We start from the raw sequence: 26,696 nt of genomic DNA on the forward strand, positions 1-26,696 counted from the left end.
AAATCTGTGGAGTTTCCCTGGAATTCTGTAGGCTCAAAGATAGTGTGTATGGGTCAACCAATGAGTCATTTTAGCCTTTGATTAACATTTGCCATTTTTCTGCTTTAGGTAAAAGGAGTAGGGACATACTAGGGACATACTATGACTTGCTTCCTTTTGTAGGCGAGACAATATTTTTGAAAAATGTCCCAGGAAATTTTTTACATTAGAAAAAAAAAAAATTATACAATGAATAGTCAATGAAAGTCAAGTGGTCCATTGACATTCATTATACAGACAAAAACAGTTAGAAAACAGTTGGAACGAGATGAGGGTGAGTAAAACTGTCTCTTTAAAAAGTCTCTTTTTTAAATCAGTTTTTCATTTCACTTGATCTTGATTTCCTTTTCTGTTTACGTCTGCTCAGTTGAATTTCTCAGCGGTTCCATCTCTCCCCATGGCTGTTGCTGTCTGTCTTTAGTGTGCTGATTACTGCTGACACTGATGTCCTCATTAGATTAAGAGACAGGGGGACATGATCTCATTGCTACTGCAATAATTACAGCTCTCTCCCACAGTCCAATAACCCCTGAACCCCTGAGGAATTTTCACACACACTCACGCAGAAGAACAGTCGTTAGCCGTTGTGGCGAGGCGTGTTGGCACCAGAATTAGGGTGGAGACAGAGGGCATTTCCAGGCTGACTTAGCATGCTGCCTAAATAGAGAGCAGTCATGCCATCTCCTCCTTTTTTTTCCCTCTGCGTCTTCCTCTCTGAATGATGTGCAGGCAGAGGAAGTTTGTGGTGGTAAATAGCCGTGTTCCTCTCAGACACACAGACGTCAGCGTGGCTTGGACGCTCACTCTGGAATGCTGGGAATTATAGCCTGTGTGGTGCTCTCTTGCTCTCAGAGCGCAGCAGTTCCTTGTAATGTGTGTGTGATTTGACTGCTAGGCATATGGTTTTGTGTTTAAGTTTCCGTTCATAGCCAGTCTCCCGCTTTTATGAATGAAGTTTATTCTGGGAAATAGGAAAGGCCAGGCTTTCATGTAGATTTTCATTGATTTAATTGGCGCTGTTCATTTATAACACACACAGATATACACATGCCACATAAGCACATAGGTGCAAAAGTATTTGCAGTTCATTTATTCTGTAATATTTTTATAAGCATTGTATAAAACGTGACAGTTTGTGTACTGCCATACAAAAGTTTGGGGTGTTTTTTAAATAATTTTTTTAAAAACTTTTTTAATTATTGTTTATTGTTATACTATTCTATTACTATTTGAAGGAAATCAGTAACTTTATTCAGTATATTAGAATTGTTTCTGAAGGATCATGTGACACTGAAGACCTGAGTAATGGCTTCTGAAAATTAAACTTTGCCATCACAAGAATGAATTATTTTTTTAAATACTGTATATTAAAATAGAAACAGTTATTTTACATTGTCATACATTTTGACAATATTACTTTTTATTTGTTCTTTCTTATCAAATTAATGAGCATAAGGGATTAAGCACTGGTGAGCATAAGACTTTCATAAAAATAAAAAATCTTACTGAACCCGACTTATAAACACTTGTGTGTGTGTGTGTGTGTATCCACTCTGCTACAAAAAAAATCACTTATGTAAGAAAGACCTTGCTTAAATGCACACTATATATTACTAAATCAAAGCTATTTTCCATGAGTTGTGTAATTGTTTGTTTTAATAAAATCTTACCTGTATTTTGTTTGTGTCCCTGACAGACTTTCCCCCTTCGTTTTAAACAGAAACTTCAATAAATCTTATATTTTCTGAATTATTTCTACATAGTACATGTTGTTCACACATTCATGCATCATGGATTATTAATTCTGCATGAAACTATACACTTGTATGTTTCATTTTTAGTTCTATTGGTCCTGTTTGTTTTTACCTCCATTAGTCCATCAGTTGACTGCTTATTTATGCCTCAATGTTTCTCAGCTATAGCGCCAAGGCTTTCGGGCCAAAACCCCTGCTTCCATGATGCAGAGTAAAACAACTTCCTAATTAAATGTCACCCTGGAGGTTTCTCCAGGACCAGTGTCTTCTTTATTGTTAGTGAAGGTTTGACAAGATTAATCACACATGCATTTTCACATAAAAATCCAGATTATCCTTCCTCTCTCTTGCCAATTAGACCACATAAAGACCACACTAAATTTCGAGTCCAATCTCATGTTTCAGTGTCAGAAATCCATAGCCTGCACAAAGCCATGTGTTTTTAATCATAGCATCAACCCATTAAATTCATACAAATTATTTGATTATATATTGAATATATATTGATTTATTTTAAGACCGTCTTCACCACATTTGTTTCCAAAGGCAAAAGACTTGCTTAGGAAAATTGTTAAACACAAAATACATATTTGTGAGATCAGGTCATAGAGACTGGGTTCTGAGATATTTGGAAATAACAGCAAATCAAGAGAAGCAGGGCAAAAAATAAGTATGAAAGACTGGAGGGATTGGAGAAAAAAAAGAGTATAGGTAAAACAGAAAAATAAGAAAAAGGAATGCTTTTATCGTGAGGGATGAGCTTGATTCAGCAGAATTGTTCTATCTATAGACAAACGAGCCCCGGAATCCACTGAGGAAATGTCATATCTGTGCCTGGTATCATAATGTTTTCTGATGTTCACTGAACAGCTTTACCTAGCATTGAGCCAAAATACATGTGCAATATCACCATCAGTGTCTCTGCACACACAATGTGCTCACACATGTACGCATATACAACATGACTTATATAATTATATTATAAAAGCCTTACAGGATGATACAAATCTTTGAGATTGGTGATGAGAGACAGGTCTGGGTCACTCTGGCATGTTCCCAATATGTAGGAAGTGTGTTGGTTTGAGTTAAAAAAAATAGTAGTGAGTAGAGTAGTGACACATAGTCCTCTTGTCCTCCTATGACTGAAACTTGTTTCCTTAGTCTGTTACTGGTAATCAAACAAAATGACTTGACTCCTTCTCTGGGGTCCAAGAAAAGCAGTAAGGGCAATTTAAGTTTGGGTTTAGAGGGTTTAACCTGAAATGTCCTAATAACCTAAGAAAACAGTATGCATTGCTAAAATGTTGTTATGTGCACTCAGATTAATTTCCAATTGGCTTGATTCAAGCGTAATTAAACAATGCATTTATTCATGCAAGTGTTTTGTGCTGTTTTTGGCAACTGCAACTTTGAGACTGTAAACCCAAAAGAGCTCCAGGTTTTAATGTGAATTGAGGAAAGTTAATGGTAATGATGTTTTAAATTTAATTTGGAAAATTAGCTAAGCTAATGCATATGGTTGTTCATTAGTATCACTGCATGACTGCACTGCACAAATACAAAGCAATTTTAGTTGATAAGCCAAAAAAAGACACATTTACTTGCCTTCTCATTAAAAAATGTCATTAAAATACACAAACATATTTTAATATAATTACAGAATGAATAAGTAATGCAGATTGTATGAATCTTGACCTAAAATGTACCAGTCCAAAAGGCTAAAGCTCAACTAGAGGCAACACTGAAAGCATTGACCTCGGTTTGTTGGTCTTAGTTTAGATACAGATCTTTGCGGTCTTGGTCCTGACAAGGATCCGTCTCGGTCCCAGATTCCAGAGGGTTAGTGAGTTTTAGCCAGTGTGGCCAGACTACTGATTTTAGCCTGAAGATGAGATGTGAGGATAGCTTACATGTCTGTAAATTAACCAGTTTTTTTCTGTCCCAACTCTCTCACTTTGTCATCACACAGGGTCTTGAGAAGTGTACTGATAGGCCTGCATCAGTAATTGGGTTTAGGCTGGTATTTCACTACCATTAGCATGCTTTCTGTTTAGCATGAAGTTAATTCCTGTTTTAAAAGAGATGCAGATGGAGGCTTGTCCATTATACTTGACCATTTTAATTTGGGCTCCACGCTGAGAGAATACGACTTGCAGACACCAGCCTTCAAATTGAAACCAGGTCAAAGTACATTGAATTACAGGGTACTGCGCATGCCTTAATGTTAGGTTGAATTTTTTTTTTTTTATGTTCATCTCAACTCTGGAACCATTTTGGGAGGCCCATGTGCCCCTTCGGCGCATACAAGAACAGACACTTATGTATACACATATACACACTCATACACTGCATCTATTCTCAGCTCCTGAGTGTAGCAGACACAATAAAATAGCATTGATACTTGAAGCACCCAACGCCACCATTTCATATTAAATGGATTCAGACACAGTCGGTAGTGGGAGCGGGGGCCCAATCATAGGCTGTAATTTCAGCACATTTATCTCATTTCCTGCACGCTTTGTCTTTCTCTGCAATAATGGGGTAAGTAATTGGAATAGACTCCAGATAATGGGGAATTCTGACCCCTGCCATTCCACTGCAAGACTGCAAGGATGCTTTGTGGCGACAAAGGAGAAAACTTGGGCAGTTTGTGGTTTCTTACACAAGCACTTGGAGTCAGTAAATGGGGTGATATTGTATTCTGTTCTCTGCTTGTGCTCTGATTGCATTTGATCAGGCCAAGCATGGTTCCATCTCATGGGAAATCAGACCAATGAGAAGATGTCTAATAGCAGATTAATGTACTATTATTCTGACAAAGATAATATAAGAATACACCAATTTTGTGCAATTTGTTTCCCAGCAATAACAATTTACAAATGTACAAGTTTCTTCTGAGGTATGGATATTACACAGATGAAATCATGAGACAAAAAGCCTGATCTATATAGAGTGTTTGTGCAAAATACGTTCAAATGACAAACATTTTTCAGATTTCACTGAAAAGATGCTCTATCTTTTTTTAATCTATTTAATCTTTGCAAGTACCGTATTTTCCTGACTATAAGTCACACTTTTTTTCATAGTTTGGCTGGTCTTGCGACTTATAGCTCAGGTAATGTTTTCTATTGGTTCTTGGTTCTAAATGAATGCAACTTATAGTCCAGTACGACTTATAGTCCGAAAAATAAAGTAAATATACTTTGTTCAAAAGTTTGGGTCAACATTCTCTATCATGTATTTTGTATTTCTACAACTCAAGAAGGAAATTTGTGAATTGTAATTATGTATGCATACAGTATACTGGATCTATTCTGTACCCCAAGGGGGTTTGACTTGCTGCTCTCAAGTATGACTTGAAGTAAGTGTATTTGATGTATTCACATAAGTGCACATCAGCAACTGTTGAGCATTTTAAAGGCCCCATTAGAATATATATTTTTTTTACTGCAGTGAAAATAAGCAAACATTTCCGAGCTCCACTGCAATCTGGGAAATTAGGATTTTATACAACTACAGTATTTCCACTCAGTTTCACTATTTCCAAACTGTTAACAGACTCTTAGTGATTTCTGAATTTCTTATTATTCAGTTGAGATGACAAACTGAATCATAAAGCATTATCTCTTAAATAAATTTAGCTTGTTAAAAAACCCAAGTTTCCTCCTAAACTTCCCAGTTTCAGTCTTGTTATGGTGTGGATGAGGCCATCTTTCCGTATATAGCCCATAAACATCACATTCAGACGCAAACATTTCCTCCCACTGTATTTAATGAGAGCTGAGTTTGGAAATGGTTTGGTTGATGGGAAACACAACCATGCAATTACAGCGCACAGGCTGAAATGAGTGTAACCTAACCTTGGCTGTAGCGTGTCGTACAGCAATGAGTACAGGCCGGAGAGACAGCATGCATTTACAGACCGAGAGGTCAATTTCAGCCATTTGAGTGTGTGATGTCATTTCAAAGACATGTCAGAAATGACAACTAAAACATCATTAGGTAAAGTGTCTGCTGTCATTGGTTGTCTTTAAACAAGCTGTCAGTGTGCTGCTGTCGTTTTGCCATTCTCCCACAGTTAAAAGCCTTATGTTATTTTTGGATGAATGGCCTCAAACCCTGCCAGTCCTCTAACACAACTGAAATGCCAGAACACTCTTAATCCTTTAAGAATCCCAGTGATTTCAACTAATCCATCTCTATGCCGGGCAATTTACCTTCTCCCATAGCATGACAGCATTTAAAAAAGAAACTGTATCTCCTCACTATTATCTGCACCTTTTTTTGTTTTTTTCAAGACACCACCACACCACTTCAGTGAAGGTGCTGGGTGTTCAAATATGTCCTGATGGCCAGACATCAGCAGGAGAGATCTCTTTAAAGATGAAGATAATAATGTTTCTGTCTGTCGCTGCTCTTCCATGGTGGTTGTGGCTGTCTATGACACGTGAAGGACAGACCTTTAGGTTGACAGGGAGGTGGGGACCAAGCAGACGTGTCCTAGAGATGAAATGAAATATCTTGTAGGTCATGGTATAATAACTAAATTAAAAGAAATTAATATTCTTTTTGAAAGTTTAAAGTTTAAAACATGTACCATAGCATTCTTAACTTTGGGGCCAGAAAGATTTAAGAAAGAAAGAAAAAAATCAGCAAGAATACATTTAATTTATCAAAAAGTAGAGACATTTATAATCTTACAGAAGGTTATTTACATTTTTTTTTTTTTTTTTTTACATTTTCAGTATTAAGCACCAGAACTGTTTTCAACACTGATAATAAATGTTTCTTGGGCACCAATCAGCATTACAATTATTTCTGTAGGATCATGTGACACTGAAGACTGATTTAATGTCTCCTGAAAATTTAGCTTTGACATCACAGGAATAACGTACATTCATTAAGTATAGTAAAACTATATAATCTTAGATAATACTATAAATGATATGTCTTTAAATGTAACATAACCAAATAAAAGCTGTTTTAGGAGTACCACCATTTTGTGAGGGCTAGCTAATGCTTATTAGCTTTATCTCATTAACCCCATTGGACATTTTACAAAATAAAGTTGTGTCTGACTGTGATTTCTAGAATAACTTCAGAAACTTGGAACCACTGTATTTGCATAATGCTACATCCACACCACTAGGTGTCAGTTTAAGAAACACGGTTATGAAACTGTCAAACAAGTTCAGAAATCCAATTCAGTGTTTTCTTGCGTGATTTCAAAGTATCACAGCTCTATCAATGGCCTCAAAAAGGAGCTTGCGCATTCCATCATTTACAGTACTCTTCCAGAGGACACCCTTGAAGTAAGTGACCATTTAAAACATTATCTTGAGAGGACATCATATCTAATTTCATCTGCTGACTTCACACAGGCAGGACTTGACCTGTTGTCTCTCTTCCTCGCAGTCTTTCTCTCCGCTCTTTATTGTTCGCCTGTCCTCTGCAGTGTGCTTAACTAAAACTAAAACCATAACTGGAAATAGTTAGTAATGCTAACCGAAATAAAACATAAAAGGTATACTCAAAGTATATAAAACACTGGTGCATGACAGCGAGCTGTTTGAGAGTGTTCTTGGCACAAACAGGAAGAGGAAGTGGATGATTTGCTGGGGGGTTGGAGTAGGTAGAGCAACTTTGCCCTTCCAAACTAATTACCCTGAAAACAAACAGCAGTGAAAGTAGACCAGTTATACTTACTGAAGGAAGACGTTTGGCTCAGCATTTGTATGTGAATCTAAACTCCTGGCTTTTTGTGTTTGTGTTTGTTTATATATAAGACCTCCGTCTTTGCTGGCTCAGTTTTAATATGATTTGTATGTCCAGGACTAAGATTTTGGTCACTGTTGTACGTTTTAGGCATTTGTTTTGTAGGAAAAGGTCTCCACCCCCGTACCCACCCAAACAATTTCTGTCTTTCACTCTTTCTCTCTGTGTCTCTCTTCTGTCTCTTTCTCTCTCTCATTCTCTCTTTTTAGGATAAGTATTACAGTTAATCAGATTATCACTGTCTTCTCTGAAAGCAGCCAGTAGTCAGGCAGATGAAAGGGCAACCCAGAGTCCCCTGGGGTCCTGATAGACAGGGATCAAAGGAGTAGCTGATTAGCCAAAGCAATGTCGCTTTGATTCCAGAAAGAAAGCAAGACAGAAAGAGTGAACAACAGAATGAGACAGACAGAGAGAGAGAATTCAGATGGATGACAGTGTTTCATCCCATGTTTCAGCAGATGTCTTGGTTTACCTGCTACAGAGTCATCTCTTTGTCCTCTCTGTGGTAGGTCATACCTTGCTTTTATTCTTTCCTACAGCAGCAGGAAAATACACTCTTGATCTTCCTTCTATTCAGCATTCAAATAAAAATGAGTGTGCGTTTGTGGGAATGTTTGTACATACGATAGGCTAAGTGTGTGTTATGAACCTCACCCTGTCCCGAGTCTTGTTTAGGCTTTACGGGTCAAAGTTCATCTTGCTCTGATAAACCTCATTCCATTAGTCTGATTGTGACCAACTGGAAAAGCTTGGCAGGAAGCGGTGGATAAAGTCCAGAGTGAAAATGTAATCCTCTCTCACACATGCTTTCAAGCTTACATAAATCTTACATAAAAGTTCACGACAGCACTGAGGTGATCTTTGTGCCACCCACAGGCTCAAGAAAGTTAGTGCACTTTATTTCAGAAGCTACAAGACACCCACTGTTGTTCTTCAATGAAGAACAATTTCTATATATATATATATATATATGTATATATATATATGTGTGTGTGTCTTTATTAGCTGAATGTGTATATGCGTGCTTAAAACCTAACACATTAAATTAATAAATCACCCACAAATGAAAGTTAGTATGAGAGAAGGCTGAAATTTAAGTTATTTTAATTTTCACCTCTGAAAAGATGTTAACCACTGTGACTGAAGATCAGCATGCAAATCATTGACAATTCTTTTAAATCAACCAGTTGATTTGGTTCACCATTTGATAGCAGAAGTTTGCAAATGTATTACTTCTTTGTGTGCGTGCGCGTGTGTGTTTTAAATTTTCACTGACTCATGACTTCATTGTCACACAAATTCATGATATTGTATGGCTAGAAGATACTTGAAATTTCATGCTTGTATAGTTAAAAATATGTATTGTATTAGGAGTGTTTTTCGTTTGTTTATTTTATTTAAATTTTTTAGGGAGCTTTACGTTGTCACTGAACTGTCCTGGTATGAAAATTGTCAAACCACTTTGGAAAAACATAAGAATGGGTAAATAATGGCAGATTGTTTTGAACCATTAAAAAATAGTTGAAACTAAGAAATACATGTGTGATTTGGGCCAGACAAAATGGGGCCAAATGAAAGTGTTCTTTTTGGTGGTTCAGAACCACTCTTTATAGTACATTAAATATTAACAGATGATTTCTTAACTTTTATTTCTACACTGCAGCGTTGGAATGTTTGAAAACCATATATCATTGCATAGTTTTACCTCTGAGCAAGGAGCAAAAAAAAGAGCATCGCCATGAGTACATCAAGACTTTACTGGTTTGTTTTTTATGTAAAAGCATGATATCCGGTTTATATAACCAGTTCATTACTGCTGTTGAAGTTGTGCACCAGCATCCATCTGGCATGCTGTAAAAAAAAGTGTTTATATGTTTATCTTTGTGATCAGCTGCGTGTTAGACAAAAGTCTGTTTTCTGGCTTTGTCTGTCAGTTATTGGGCAGATGCTATACCTTCATAGTAACCACACACACATTTATTTCAGTGATGCCAAGTAAAGTCAAGTCACCTTTGTGTATATATACACATATATATATATATATATATATATATATATATATATATATATATACACACACATACATATACATATACATATATATATATATATATATATATATATATATATATATATATATATATATATATATATATATTAGTGCTGTCAATCGATTAAAAAAAATTAACTAATTAATCGCACAATTTTTTAAAATTAATCGCGATTAATCGCAATTAAAAGACTGAAACTTTTTGGATATGTAAATGTAAAATGTAAATAATTAATGTAAACTCAAGACAAAGAAACTATTTAAATTCAAAATATGATTGTTTATTGGAATTTTTGTTTAACTTGTAACACAGATTTTCTCATGTAAACAACATACCTGCAATAAACCATCAATATCCTCCAAATTAACTGTTGGCTTGAAAGCCATATTTATTACAGAAATAAAAACACAGGCATGTAAGTACCATTTGAATTTCAAAACAATCAATGCCAATAAAAAACAAAAATGATTTCCATGTTGAATTCTAAGTGGACAGCAAAAAAATTCCAAAGTATAGTCATTGCCAGTGCTTTAAGTGGGCCTGTACGCACCAGTACTCAGTACCGCCACTTCCAAATATAGCTCTTGAGCGTACCGCCACCTCTCCGTGCGCCCAGAACGTGCTTGTAGCGTACCGGTACGCTCATTTGGACATCTGTTTTAATAGAGGTTTTAATCTTTTACCTGCACTGCCGATTTTCAGAGCGCCCTTCACAATGCAAGCTTCCTAATTCATCCCACCCAGAGCAGAAACTACATTACCCATTCACCCTTAAGTTATACAAGTAAATAGCGCATGTGTCGCTTTTCCCACTGTTAAGTGTCAACAACTCAACGTGGCCGGAGAAGGTGTGTGAAACTCGTTGTGAGTTATAATAAAAGCAAAATCTTGAGTATTTATTGTCTGATAAACATTAAAAACTGTCTGCGGAGGTTGAGTCGTCCTGCAGCCCCCGCTGGCTGCTCATTGGCTGCAGCATCTTTTTTCTAAGTTCTAAAAAAATACCGTAGACGGCAAGGCACAAATTTAGATATTCATTTATCTAATCAATCTATAGCCTATGCACAAAGACGATATGATCTTTTTGTCCCCTTTTTGTTTTAAAGCTTGATGAAGAGAGAGAGCGCAAGTTGCTGCAACTGAGGAGGACAGTGATGCACGCGTACAGGAGTGATTGACAGTTCGCAGCACTGTGTACAAAAAATACTCCGCTACACAATTATTTCGTTAGTTTCGTTTAAGCTTATTAACGTTAGCATTACAGAAAGGTCTGATTTACGCACTGTTACAGTCATTGTTTTTTTTTTTTTTAAACAATGACATTTGAGTTCATGATTTTAATGTTGCTGTTTCTTGTGGCAGACTGAATGAAGAGTAATGTTTCTTGTGGCAGACTGAAGAGTAATCCGGCAGTTTTATACTGAAACTTTCCGTCTAAAAGTCCTTCCTTGGTCTTATCCATATTTCTTTGCACGTTGAACACACATAGGCCACAACTGGAAATAAAAAAAAAAACTGCAACCGCGTTAATTGCGTTATTTTTTTTTTAACGCGTTAAATATTTCAAATTAATCGAATGCGTTAACGCGCTAATTTTGACAGCACTAATATATATATATATATATATACAGTGTTGGGGCTAGTTACTCAAAAAAGTAATATATTACATATTACATATTACTCTCAAAAATAGTAATGCCTTACTTTACTTTATTACTCCCTGGAGAAAGTAACTAGTTATATTACTAGTTATATTACTAGTTACATCTTTTTTTCTTAATTACTCTATGATTGCCTGAGATGCATCAGATGGAGGGAGAACATACAAAGGAGGAGTGTTCTTTAGGGTCTTTATCAGTGGCGGCTCCTGCCAATTCTCTCAGGGGGGGCAAATGTTTGCTCTATTAATGAGGATAGGTCACCCATTCAATTGATAAATTAACGGGTAGTTAAAGATGTAAAGGGAACCGAACTACTGTAGTATTAATTAAAAATAAACTGACATTAAGAATCAATCTCTTGCACTCCTTATTTTTCTATATCCGTGTTAACACTATTCAGCAGCATATGAAGACTAACACCAGGATGTGGTTTTTCCAAAAAATACTTTTTACTTTTCGATTTGAGTTTAATAAGAAATAATTGAAGTCACATAAATCACTGTTTACACAACTCACTTATATTACTGCTCGTCAGTACACCTGTTCTCTAATCAGCGGTTAATTCCATCAGGTGCGTGATTTCACATAGAGCAGCTGTTACTACACAGAGCCGTTATTAACTGAGAAGATGCTCAAATCCACGTTCATTTTCAGCGTTTATTGGCACGGTTGTATGAACATATGGTTCACGCACCTGATGGAATAAACCGCTTTAGAGAACCGGCTTTACTGAGATGCGCATTAACGAGCGGCCGATCGTGATCGGAGCACTCCTACAAAATAATTACTGAATCTCCACCCGTCGAAACTAGCTTTCTGTTGCTGGGAACCTTCCTCTGAAAAAGAGCTTGCCGTTGTTGACGCTTCCATTTTTCCCCATCTGTCTGAGCGTGCCGCTCTGCTGCCGGCTGTCGACCAATCAGTGATGGTAAATGATACCTCGTGCCAAACCCAGACCAATCACTGTTCCATTCACGCCCTCCTTCCCTTCCCTTCTGTTCTCTGTGTTGTGTGCCTTGTGTGTGATGAAGGTGCTACTGGCAAATGTAACGCAAGTAACTAGCTTGGGAAAACTGTAATAATATTACCATTTTCAGACGAGTAATGCCTTACACTACTAGTTACTGAAAAAAGTAATATTATTACAGTAACGCGTTACTTTGTAACGCGTTACACCCAACACTGTATATATATATATATATATATATATATATATATATATATATATATATATATATATATATATATATAGTGCTTTTAACAATACTGTTATGTGGAGGGGTGGGGAAAACAAAACCCACGAGGGGGAAAACAAGGACTAGGGCAGATACAAAATAACTTAACAGGACTGAGTTAACAAGATAAACAAAGACTCAAAACACGAGAACACTAACTACAAATAAACACTCACTGTTACACAAAGATTTCTTAAAGGGGTTACAAGGATACAATATCTCACGAGGCTGACATGTAGAAATACATATGAGGAACAATGAACCGACAAAAGACAGAGCACACTAGGGGATCTAAATAGGAGAACTAATTAAGACACAACAGGTGGCACAGATAAGGCAATCACGACAAGACTAGTATAACAAGGGGGCAGGGCAAGGGGACGAGACAACACAAGCACATGGCCCAAAGACAAGGCCATGTGCTTGTACACAAAACACGGGTCTGTCATGATCCTGCCTCAAGACTAGAGAAAAGTCAGGACATGAAGGCAGAATCATGACAAATACAGATGGTGTCAAAGCAACTTTACAGTATTAAATAGGAAAATAGTCTGTCAATAATGCAAAATGACAATAGTAAACACTAAATTTTCAGTTAAAGAAAACATCATTGAATTCAGTGATGTCATCATCCAGCTCAGTTCAGTTTAGTATTTGTGCAATCAAGTCCACAATAATGCTGGATATTAAGTGTCCCCAAGCAAGCCAGAGGAAACAGTGGCAAGGAACCAAAACTCCATCAGTGACAGAATGGAGAAAAAACCTTGGGAGAAACCAGGCTCAGTTGGGGGGCCAGTTCTCCTCTTACCAGACGAAACCAGCAGTTCAATCCCAGGCTGCAGCAAAGTCAGATTGTGCAGAGGACTCTTCTGGTTCCTGTGGTCTAGTCCCAGTGGTCTTCTGAGACAAGGTCTTTACAGGGGATCTGTCTCTGGGGCTCATCTAGTTGTCCTGGTCTCCGCTGTCTTTCAGGGATGTAGAGGTCCTCTCTAGGTGCTGATCCACCATCTGGTCTGGATAATACAGGATCTGGGTGACTGCAGTGACCCTCTGATCTGGATACACACTGGATCTGGTGGCTACGATGACATCGGAATAAGAAAGAAACAGACTAAAATTAGTGTGGATGCCATTCTTCTAGCAAGAACATCCTTTGTTATGGGAAGTGTTCCCAGTTCCAGTTTAATCCTAATTAAATCAGCCTAAAGATCCTTTAGCAGATTTGAATATTGGAAATGTGTTAGTGTGTTATGTGTAAGCCAGGTTAAAGAGATTGGTCTTTAATCCAAATTTAAACTGACAGAGTGTGTCTGCCTCCTGAACAATGTTAGGAAGGCTATTCCAGAGTTTAGGTGCTAAATAGGAAAAGGTATTATCACATTACCAGAGTTTTGAGAACACAGTGGATGCGGTGGACTATAATGCATTAAGAGCTTGTTCAAATACTGTGGTGTTAAACCAATCGGGGCTTTATAAGTAACAAGCAAGATTTTAGAATTTATACGATGTTAAATAGGGAGCCGGTGCAGTGTTGAGTATGACAGGAATCACAAAAATGATCTGAAGCAGAAGAACTCTACACTCTCAGAAATAAAGGTACGGTGAGGGTACAATTATAGCTGCTTAATTTTGAACCAGCTGGAATTTGTTTATTAAGCATGCAGAACAACCACCCAATAAAACATTACAGTAATCTAACCTTGAGACCATGAATGCATGAATTAACGTTTCTGCATTTGACATTGGGAGCGTAGTTACTAATTTAGATATATTCTTGAGATAGAAATATGCAGTTTTACAAGTTTTGATGTCACATGCATCCACTCATATGCAGACACATAGCTGACTCTACTTCTGTGCTATCTGTTAGTGAGTAGATGCAGCAGAGCTGGAGAGTGTTCGGCTGAGATAGGAGTCTGTTTCCTGAGCTATTAGAGACTGACTTCAGACCATCTGCCTGGAGCGAGATTGAGACACAGTTCAAACTGAAGCACAACTCTACTTTGTCACATACTTGACTACCAATAGTGTAATGGTGGCAAAGACAGACGGATAAGAGTAAGTGCATTTGTATATTTTTTTGCCTTGTATTGTCTATCAATAAAGCTCAAATGCTCTTTAGTCGCACATTGGTAGTCATAAATCTGATTGTAAAAAAAAAAAAAAAAAGTTTTATTTGGCAAGAACACATAAAAAATTATATTAAAAAAAGTGATAAAAAAGTAAAAAAGTGACAGCAAAGACACTTATAATGTCACAAAATATTTCTATTTCAAATTAAAGCTTTTGCCCTTTCTGTGTGTCAAAAGAATCCTTAAAAGGATACGTTTATTCAAAACAAAAGTACATTTTAAAATATATTAAATGAAGAAAACCATTTTGAAATGACTTTGTGCATGTGTGTATGTTATGTTCAACTAAATAATAACAATAAAATAAAGTGGGATCCATTGAAACAAGTTTCTTCATATCTTCTCAAATGCTCACTTGAGATACCAAGACCTTCTCTGGCAAGTGCAGCTACAAATTTCCTTGCCTTTAAAACTCTTTTCTTCTCTGTCTTGGAATATTATATTGTGTCCTTCTCCTCTATAATGGTTCCATCTTACTAAAGATTGAACTGACTATTATCTTGATTGTCTGTCATGCTTGGAACACAGTAAGAGAAGTTTGGAAGAAGGTTCATACTGCTTGCTTCCATAAAGTGGACAGTGACTAGTGGCTTTAAAGCTAAAGAAAAAAAACATAATATGTAATCCATGCAACTTGTACCATTATTGCACATATTCTGAAGTCTTGCAATAGCTTGAATGAGAAACAAGGTGAAATTTAAGTTTACAATTGTGGTGACCTTTTGCTTTAAGCATATAGCTATGCAGTACCAGCCAAAACACATACTGAACATGACCACCAGGATGCAATGACACATAGGCCTACAGAAACACACACATACAAACATCACTGAAAGCCTTAATAAGTTGCAGAGAACATGCATTACATAACGCCTGAGAAACATAAACCACTCACAAAGATGGTTAAACAAACACATGCACTCACTCAAACACTGACCCTTAGAAAGCTTTTAGGACATTATATGAGAACACCGGCATACCGGCATACACATGCACACCAAAGCACAGGCCAAGCAGAGAATATACAACCCGACTGTCCTTTAGCGCTTGTTTGTGGCAGCTTTTAAAGCGCGGACGTTTACTGGCTCGGTTTTACTTTCATTGGGCTTTTAGCAGTATTTGATTAAGGCACTGGTCCCTTTAATCTCTTTTAAAGTTTGTTAATAGGACTCTCTGTTGTCCACACTTGTCTCTGATGAAAGCATTATATACAAACTGCTGACTTCATATCCTCTCATACCTCAAATATCTGTGCTTTAAAGCTATTGTGCAATTTCTTTTCCATTAGTGTCACGAGTTGCAATTGTCTTTTTTGGTGTCAAAAAAAGTTTGTCAGTGCTTGAAAAAGAAACAATTCTAATTATTATTAATATTGAAAACTGCTTAATAATATCTTAATATCAGTGTTTTTGCTGCTTAATATTTTTGTGGAAACTGTGATGCACTGCTTTTCAAAAGTATTGGGTACAATCAATCAATCAATCAATCAATCAATCAATCTTTTATTCAGTAAGAACACATTCAATTGATAAAAAGTGACAATAAATATAGATTTCTGTTTCAAATTAATGCTGTTCATAAATTTTTTTTATCAGCCCCCCCCCCCCACAAAAAAAACAGCACAGCTGTTTTCAGCATTGATAATTTATAACTGAGCACAAGTAATAATTGATAATAACTAAGCACCATTTTAGCATATTAGAAATTCTGCCATCACAGAAATAAATAATATTTTAAAACGCATTAAAATAGAAAAAATATTTTACAATATTTCTTTTTTTTTTTTTTTTTTACTGTATTTTTTAATCAAATAAATGTAGCCTTGGTGTATAATGAACTTCTTTCAAAAACATTAAATAATAATTATTCCAAAGTTTTGACTGGTAGTGTATATGGACTGATGTTCCTCTTGAACAGCAAATTACAACCAGATTTTAATACTTTATAATAAAATGCATGTGCTTAATGTGTGTGGGCGTGTTTGTGTTTTTATGTATGTTGGTGTTTGGCTTGTAGTTTGTGTGTCGGTATGTCTGTTTGTATGTTTTGTCATGTACTCTTTTGAGGCCTGCCGTTCTGACCTCTGACCTCTGTCCTTTGTTCCCTCTCTGCAGTGGCAGAATGAAAGTGAGCAATGCGTCTCTCCTGCCGATTATCTCCCATCTCTCCAACTGTGCCAAAGTCACTGTGTAGATTTGTGTTCTTTTGTGAGATTAACAGAACATTGTTTAACGTAATCACATGCAGCTCAAAGTGGCCATTGGGCCCGTGAATACACATTGAAATAATTTGTAATATTTATATATTTTTTAAATTAAATTTCTGAAAGGAATTGTATTTATATTAAATCTGTATTATATCTCTAGGGTTTTCCTTCTTACACAGACCATAAAAATGAGATTTCAGGACTTTCAAGGTGTCTTTATACAAAGAAAGTGAAGAGTAAGTTCTAAAAACTTAAATCAAAACATAGAAATGTTTCCTTTGAAACTAACTGAAATAAGTTCAAGTATTAATTTAGTGATAATATTTATATTTATATTATTATAAACATTTTTTAAACACTGACGGGCTAAGAAGACTTGAAAAACTTTTTAGGAGCATTTTTTTAGTGCTTGACACTCTATTGTCACTGTATTAAAAACGAGCAACTGAAACATTCTGCTAAAGTTTTTTTTTTTTTTATGTTTCACGTTCAGGTAGACCGACACAGGTTGAATAGATGATGTCAAAATTCTTATTGGTGGTGAATTACAGCAAAACAGATCAATCAGTCTTTTTCAAAATGTTTTCTAAATCCACAGGTTAAACTCTGTTACAGTCCCATGTGTACAGACCCATTCAATGACCTTTGACCTGAGCTGAGTAATCGTAGCCCAAACATGTCTCCTCCTGTGCCAACAAGCCTGGTTTGAGTTACACTTTTAATAGGCAGGTTTACAGAGGGCAGAGGGAGGTGGAGTGTGGAACAGATCAAAAGTTCTTTCCTAAATGTCCTTTGTCGTGACTTTGCTGTGTTTGATGTCTACACTGTTGACTCTCTCACTCTTTCTCCACCTCGCTTTCTCTCTCTCTCTCTCTCTCATTTCAAAGAGAGGGAAGAGTCATCTGCCTCCCATGGTCTGCCAACACACAGACCACCAGGGGAAGTGAGGGAGCAAAAAAGAAAGGAAGAGAAAGATAACTGGGGAGATTGGACAGTCGGGAGCTTTTGAAGAAAAGACCAGTTTCTACCCCAAGAACAGCGATAACTGATGTGGGTACCCACTGGGGGACTGGACGGAGGAGTAAATATGAATTATGAAAGAAGATGTGAGAGATTTGAAAGTGATAGAAAGCTTTTAAATGTACTTTTTGGTGAACACCCATTTAAACTGCTTATTTCTTAATAAATGCTCTTCCTTTCTGTTTACCCTGGCCGGACCGTTTTATCTGTTTGCAGAACGTGTGGACAGTGTGGACTGTTGTCCTTTCACCTGGAGCCAAGACTCATGAACTGCACGGTTGAGAGTGTTGGGAAATCTGCATCCTGTTTTACGGTCGGCAAACTTCTGTTGACTGAATACAGCAGTTAAGAATCTGAGGCTTTATTGCAAATAAAGGGTGTTTCTGACAATATTTTGACGGCACGTGCACCGGCGGGGTGAACATATTGAGTTCAAAACAGAAATGAGAGAGCATTGGAGGAAAAAATCAATAGATGGGTGAATGAATAGGTGAAGTGAGTCAGTATACAGCTATTCACTGTCTCGGTGCCCCTTTTGTCCTTTCTGTGCTATTTGGTTAAAATCTCTTTTATCTCTGCTGGTGCCAGTCTCTGATGCATAAACGCTCCAGACTGACTCCTTTTGCTTTGATAGAGGGACACAAAAACCGCATTAGCGTTTCAGCATCAGTAAGAATATCGCATATCCGGCTTGTCATTCATTTGATTTTACACTTCTTAATTTCTCTTACATGGTACATTTCCTCCTTGACCTGTACTGAAGTCATCCATCATAATGTTCTTATATAAGAATATATTGTATCCTGTTGATTGAAATATTCTGGTCAAGGTTTTTTTTTTTTTTTATTTTTTTTTTTTTATCAAAGTATGTGGGTTATTTTAGTTTTCAAATTAATTAAAATATATGATAATGTGTATCATATAATGCATATCCTTCTTACAAGTGGCAAAACAAGCTCAATTTAAGACATGCTGTTGGTCCTGCTGGAAAGCACAGGCATTGCAAGGCCAAGGTTTCGGTTTGTCATCACATCTATTTTCAGGTTACTTTAAACTGCTTTAGGTATATGAACATGTCACCTGCCATCACGTCAAACTGTGTGTTTTTCCTCCTGTGTGTTTATTGTCATTTCCTCTCCACACACTCGTGTCTTCAAACACAAGTGTGTGTGTGTGTGTATTTTGTTAGATGTGTTAACAGCAGCACTGGAACCAGATACTTTATGATACAACTTTTCATCTCTTTTGCGCACTCACACAGTCTGTCGTTGTCTCACTCGGCAGGGTGGGCTTTAATCTATTTTCACCCCTGGCTTCTTAAGAAAGTAGATCTACCAAGTCAACTTCCTACTGGGAGAGTCACTCCTGACTAAACTTTGTGTGTGTGAGCGTGCCCTGTACGGGAATAGTGAGTTTCTTAAAAACTTCCCCATCTCTCATTTAAGTTTAATTTAAACCTGTATGAATTAATTTCTTCTGCAGAGCACGAAAGATGATATGTTTAATATCTTTGTATTTAAAAAAAATAACAGTAAAAATAAAACACAACAAAATTTCTCCAATTATCTTCTTTTATGTTCCACAGAAGAAAGACAGAAAGTCTTACAGGTTTGGAACGACGTGAGGACATAAGTTGAATATTTTCATTTTTCGGTGACTTTCCCTTTAAAGAGGATAAACTACTCCAGCTAATATATATAGAAAACACCAAACTGATCTTTTAGTATATTACTAATAATAACATGTGAAACTCACTACATGTTACTCATGCTGTAACCACTCTGTGAACAGAACAAATGGAGGCAAATCATGTCTGCCCACCTTCTCATTCCTTCAAACCCAAATGAGAGAGAGGAAGTAGGGTATAAAACTCCCTCTGTTCTGCATTAAACGAGTCTCTTGGAGACTCTCATCCTGTTTCCATCCTGCCGCTCCTAAAACTCATTACCCCCACCCCCATTCCTCTTTCTTTATTCCCCTCTTCCCTTGCTCTTCCCACTCACTCTTCTATTCTCTTATTCTCTGTGCCCCATCTGCCCTTCCTGTTACTATGGTTATCTGCAGAACTAAATGGCAGGTGCTGGCAGATCCACATAACTTTGGGATGGGCTGCAATTGCCAGGCTGGAATGGCACTTGCTATGCTTTAGATGTTTTTAGATATAATTGTACGCACGCCCTTTTCAAATATTCTCATGTTGATGCCTTATTTGTTGTATGTGTGTTGACCATTGCAATACTTCCAAATAGAGAGCAAGACCTTGGGCATTTATTGGATAAACCAAAGAAGTCATGTTTCTTTGGAGGAAATTTTGGCTTATAAATATTTTATGATGGTCAGTTATATCCGCGGATCCCATGTTCCAACATTGTCTGTCAAAAAAACTCTGGTAGTACACCCCAAATATAGCTCACTCTACAATGAATCTGTCATGGGGAACATGTTGTAGATTACCAGACAGGCTGTCAGTTTTATCTTTTTCCACATAAAAGTAGTTTATTCAACGCTTCTCCTCTGTTGATTTCGAGGACACGTGTAACTGGCCGATCTGAGGACACAGTGTAAATGAAGGGTGCTTTTCACACTATCAATCAAATTGATGAATGGTGTCTCTATCCATTTTTCTCAGAACATTCAGACGGGGACTCCTCGGCGATGAATATCACTCATGGATTTTTTAGCATTTGCGTTCCTCAGAGAAAGGCTGTTGTGTGTGTACGGGTGCATGTGCATGACTGCGTGTCGTGTATGTGTGTGTTTTGGTCAGGGAACAAATGAAGAAGAAGACAGGCGCCACTGTTTATTGTGTTTGTGCATGCATGTGGGCCGGTGTGTTTGAGGAGTGTCTGCTCTACACGAAACTGAGGGCCTCGGAGACACACATGGAGACTGAGTGCTGAGCAGTGTGTACCATCTAAACAAAGAACAGCTCTGTTTGCTGAAAACACTAAATGCATATGTATCTTTGCTGCTTGGGTTGCTGTCAGGATGACGTTCTCGATATAATATGCTGTCTGCATTTCCTGTTACACTTGATGCAGGGTACATTTCCCCGGGCCTGCATTTAATGTTAAAAAATCCAAACGACTATGCAAATACAACCTGTCTAAATGTCTTAAGATGTGTAAATGGTCTCAGGAATTAAGATTCAAACGCGCAATTGCTACATGCTCTCAATTCCTGTTGAAGGAAAAGCCTTTTCTGTAAATATCTGGAGGTCTTAACTGACATCAGAAATGTCATGTCTGCAGCATTTTATTTGCTCTGTAAATATAGCGTTAGGGGTTTTCTGACATGGCCTGAAGTCTTCCAGTCAGTAGTGTTTGTTGTGCCAGACTCTTGGCTGAACTTCTCTCCTTCTGTCAGCACTCTGTTTTAATTATCGTCCTAATTTACCCCCCTTATTTTTCTAGGGTTGCTCCACTTCAGTCACTTTCCCAGGTGGAGCGGCATCCGGAATGCTATCTGTTCTGGCACCAAACTACCCTGCTGTCTTTCCAGAACTTTCTCCTGTGTCCTCTCCTTCTTTCTCCTGTGTGTATGTAAACAGCAGGATGCGATTCTTTTTTTTTCTGTGAATCGGAGTCTGATCATAATCAACACCTGAATAAGAAATATCAATAGTGTATGTGTGTATTCCACTATATGTGCTTTTAAAGCCTAGACATACACACACTTGTGTAAAGGGTGTTTCCTCAATTTTCAAAAAAACTTACAAATGAGGAGATATGGTACAATATATGTGAATATGAATATGAACGTCACACTAAAACAGTACAGTCCTAGCTTGAAGAATATAACATAACATTTATAACAAAAATACAGCATTTTTAATAGTCTGATAATAATTTCAACAATTCTGTGAATATGACTTAATTTATATATATGAATATGAATAAATTAAAAAAATGACTGTTCCTCACACTTGTTATTTACACCACAACCAACATTTCTACAGTAACACAGTTTTTTTTAAGATATTGTACTTTGTTTGCTAAATAGAAAGTGTCTGTGAAATGCATGTTACATGTGATGAAAATATAGAAAGCTACAAAATTTATTTAATTCGTATTCAATTCATAAAATATTAGCTATAAAAATTAGCCTTAGAAATACCTTTAGACAATTAGAGAAGTATTTTTATTATTAATAATAATAATAATAATAATAATAGTACCTTTTATTTATTTTTGCCTTTCAAGACACTGAAGGACACCGTACAATAAAACAAAACATAAAATGAAAAAAACACATTAAACAAGCAAATCATTAAATTGATTAATCCTGAAAAAAGTATCACAGTTTTCACCAACAACAAAAAATAAGCAGCTTGACTGTTTTGAGCGTTGATAATAATACAAAAACTTTCTGATTTCTGATGATTTCTTATAATGTTAAAATAACATAAAAACATGCTAGTTACTGTGATGGAAACTACAGTTTTTTTTTTTTTTTTTGCTTCAATAGGAAATATGCCAGCATAGGAAATACAACTGCACTCGTCAGGCTCTTTAATGTGTCTTTTAAGGATGCAGGCAATTCAAGAGCATGATGAATCATGAGTGTGGTAAATAAGTAGAGCGAGAAGAGTAGCTCTTCATTAATAACAGTAAGCCGTGCTGGTGTGGCTGTTTATGCTGGGGGACTAGCAACAGTGCAGAGTGCAACTGTAATCTGCCCCTCTCTGTAAACAGTCTGTCACAGTAATGGCTCTGAAAACAAACCAGCAGCTCAATTCTTGGGCCCCACCAAACAACTTTAACACACATACACCCTCTGGAAGCTCTTTTACCAGGGGCCTACTTTCAAGTGAGGTGGAGGACAATTTCCTGTATCCCGTCCCTAGTCTCTGAGGAGTGTGTGTGTGTGTGTGTGTGTGTGTGTGTATGTATTTGTGTAAGAATGAATGTTTGTGTGTGCCTTGGGAGCAGCAGCGGACACCAGAGAGACATAGATTCGGGATCTCCGTGGCGATAAGGAAGTCAGCAGGAAGGAGACATCCCAGGCCCCTTCTAGCACCCAGACTGACAGACTCCCCCCAAACTCACACACGCACACATGCTTGCACAAATTGATGTTCGACAAACACCCCGCATAAATACACACGTACGCATTCCATCTCTATGCTTCTTTAAATGACAGAGGCACTATTCATGTTTCATGAAAAAGAGGAGAAAAATAACATCAGCTATATCCGATGGCTTGATAAGTGAGATGAAGAGAGGCCGGGGCTTCACTGTTTAATTCCAGACACAGCTGTGCATCGGCTACTACTGCATGCAAGATGAACACTAATTGCTATTCTTGTATGTATGGCTTGACCAATGTTTATAATCTTTGTTTAAAGTTGTACGTTGTCTTCATAGTTTTAAACTGCAGGCATCTTGATGTTAGGCAGAGAATGTTTAAAAATCTATTTCATTAACATCTGCCACTGTTACTCAATGTGTATTGTGTTACAGATAGTGGTTGATGTGATTTAGTTTAAACACAAATGAAAATTAGTCACCGTCATGTTGATCCAAATCTGGGTGACTTTCTTTATTCTCTGGAACACAAAGCAAGATGCTTTTTTCCATATGTGTAAGACAGTGGGGTCTAGTTTCCACAGTATAGACACAACGGTTGAACCATTCTTTAAATTATCTTCTCTTGTGTTCCACATACTGGTTTGAAATGACATGAGGATGAGTAAATTATGTTCTTTTTGAGCAAAGCAGAGAAGTCAATCCGCGTTCATTGGAAAAACATGCCTGTGGCAACATTACATGAAACTTTCAAGGCTTAGTGTCCAGTGAATGGCTCTAAAAGTAGGTATAGTTTTATCCAAAACATGTGAATGTAAACCTGGCAACATTTGATTACATTGGTTTCGAGGTCATAGCATTTTAAAAGAAACTGCATGAGAATAATAATTTATAAATCAATAATCTGCTCCGTAATATTAAATTGTGCGAAAAGGAATACAACTTGTTGGTGTTTCATCAGATCATTTCAGTTTGAAACTGCAGTGAGTTTTTGAAGTTTTGTTTTTGAAGTTTCAGTGAGCTTATGTTAGAAAGTTACCAAAACTAGCCTTTCATTAATGAATGTTCAGTTCTAATCTGCATTTAATGTTTGATATTTGCTTGTACTTTGGTCACTTCTGGGAGATTATCCCACAGACGCTATTTTAAACAATGCGTGTAAAGCTGTCGCCACATATGTAAACATATCCATCTTCTTTCTCGTGCTTCTGTGAAAAAACAGAAGCCCCTCGGACAATAGACGATAAACAGAGGCTGTGCTTGTGTGTGCTTGCACTGTGGCTTTTCGCATTAGTCTTCCTCACATATTTTTGTGTTTGTGTGTGCGAGCGTGCACGCGTTCATTTATCATTCGGTCATTAGCCATTAGTGGCAGTGTTGTGTGTCAGCATGAGCGAACCGACCTGGAGAGATTAGACAGGTTCGAGTGAGATAAACAGCTCTACCATATTCTCCCTCAAACTCAAACGCGGTCATAAGCAAATATTGCGGGGGAAATGAGAGGTCAAAACATTCACGGGAAACTAGAACGATTGAAGTATTTCTCTGTAGTCATATTAGGGGACAGAAAATAGCCCTTAATATCATGTGAAGAATCACCCCATGGCTATTCAGACCAGCATGTTCAGTTCTCACTGAGCCTAACATTCGGCTGAGTGGAGGATATTTGGTTAATAAGAGGCAGACACAGAAGCAGAGGAGTCATAGTAGGAGACAGATAGACATGATGGGAGAGAATAGACTATATGTTGAGGCCTGTGGGTGGGCTGCACGGATTAGCCCAAAAGACACAGAGACACAATGGCTGCGTACTGACTGGTCTCTATGAACACATGCTGTCTGACAGGCATGAAAAAGCCACCACCTTACTGAGAGGTCAAAGGTCATTAAGCTTCAGGATGCTTAGTTAACGATGCAGACCTAATACTATAATACTTTAGCTTTTCCTATCACCTAACTTTCTTCAGAATGTCTTACTTTTATAAGTAAATAGATAAATAATGCCCTTCTGTTAAAATATCTGGGGTAAGATTATTTTTAAAGTTAATACTTTTATTCAGAAAAGACATAAAATTGATATAAGTGAGTTAATTTTTACAAAAGATGTATATGTAAAATGAATGCAGTTTCTCTGAGCTATATATTTATTAGCGAATCCTGAAAAAATAAACGTGGTTTTCACAAAAATATGAACATTAATATTAAGCAGGGTTTTCAACTGTTTATTTTGCTATCTCAGGAATAAATTACATTTTAAAATATATTAAAATAGAAAACAGTTATTTTATATTGTACACAAAACAGAATTTTTTTTTTATCTTGCTCATTTTGTTCTTGCAGATACTCATGTTGCTTTCATATTTCAGTAACACTTTAGAATAGGGAACACTTATGACTGTTCCCTCAATAAATTCCTAATTTGCTGATTATTAATACTTAGTAAGATAGTTGTTATGTATAGGTATTGGGTAGGATTAGGGATGTAGAATAAGGTCATGTAGTATAAGCCATTAATATGTTCTTAATTACTTATAATAAATGGCTAATATTCTAGTAACGTGCATGGTAATAAGCATCTAGTTAAAGCTGCAGTAGGTAACTTTTGTAAAAATATATTTTTTTATATATTTGTTAAATCTGTCATTATGTCCTGACAATAGAATATGAGACAGATAATCTGTGAAAAAATCAAGCTTCTCTGGCTCCTCCCAGTGCTCCTATTGCCATTTGCAGAAACTCCATCGCTCTCGGTAAAAAATAACCAATCAGAGCTGCGGTCCGTAACTTAGTTTGTGTTCAAAATGTAGAAAAATGTATGTAATAAGCGAGTACACCATGAATCCATTTTCCAAACCGTGTTTTTAGCTTGTCCTGAATCACTAGGGTGCACCTATGATAAGTGTTTATATTCAGACTATTTTAGATTGCTTCGGGGTACCGCGGCGGAGTAACCCAGTACCTTTGTGATTCTTCATAGATATAAACAGAGAGAAGTAGTTCCGGCTACAATGTTCTTCTGCAAGACGCAAGCAGTTCTGTTTATTAACCGCTAGAGCGTCAAAAGTTACCTACCGCAGCTTTAAGTGACCCTAAAATAAAGTGTAACCCATGTTTCATGTTGCTAAAACTGGTTAATTAGCTTTGTAATATTGTCACTGAAAAGTTCTTTACCAATAAAATTTAATATTTTACAGTTCAGAATAAAATCATTTTGTCAGCAATGTGGTGCAGCAGTAATGTATTTACTGTAGACACATAATGGCCTCAGTTCTACTGGATATACAGGTTTGAGTCTGGCCTGCAACATGTCCTAATGCCCAACACCCAAAAGCAATTTGTTCTTCCTTCTCTTAACTGTCAATATAAATAAACCACAGCAATAAAAAAATGCTATTCTTAAAATTCACATATAATTTTATTATTATCAGGGATTTCTTATTATCAGAAATTTATCAGCGATTTCTGTCATTTTAGCTCTAGTTTATGTTAAAGAAAACATAAACACCACAGCTTTGTAAAAAAAATCTAATCCAAACAAGATTCTTTGTTTATGAGTTTCTCCTCGGCTCCAGGTCTAATCCTGCTTAGATACACATCTACTGTAGTTCTGATCAGATGTCTGCATTGTTACTATTAGAAACAAATGACGACGGACCTCGTAGCGGCGCTTTAGAACTCAATACCTCAGGAATCCACAGGTAGTGTTTTAGTCCTGTCATGATCCTGCCTCAAAAACCCACTGCACCGTCAGCACAGACAGCATTAAAATATTATAGTTATTAAACATCAAATTTCA

The 26,696-nt window shown here is 36.9% G+C and overlaps 1 long non-coding RNA gene across 2 annotated transcripts; it reads left to right on the forward strand.

Moving 5' to 3' along the window:
• Positions 1-7,879: 7,879 nt before the first annotated feature.
• LOC113056110 (uncharacterized) lies at positions 7,880-25,155 on the forward strand. 2 transcript variants are annotated; one of them, XR_003277660.1, is made up of 3 exons: positions 7,880-8,073; positions 17,741-17,959; positions 18,090-25,155. It is a non-coding gene; the product is annotated as an uncharacterized LOC113056110 (long non-coding RNA). The 2 variants fall into 2 exon arrangements; XR_003277661.1 differs by lacking the exon at positions 7,880-8,073 and adding an exon at positions 13,818-14,573.
• The last annotated feature ends 1,541 nt before the right edge of the window (positions 25,156-26,696 follow it).

The sequence above is a fragment of the Carassius auratus genome, chromosome 37, assembly GCF_003368295.1.
Source record: "Carassius auratus strain Wakin chromosome 37, ASM336829v1, whole genome shotgun sequence".
Classification (NCBI taxonomy): Eukaryota; Metazoa; Chordata; class Actinopteri; order Cypriniformes; family Cyprinidae; genus Carassius; species Carassius auratus.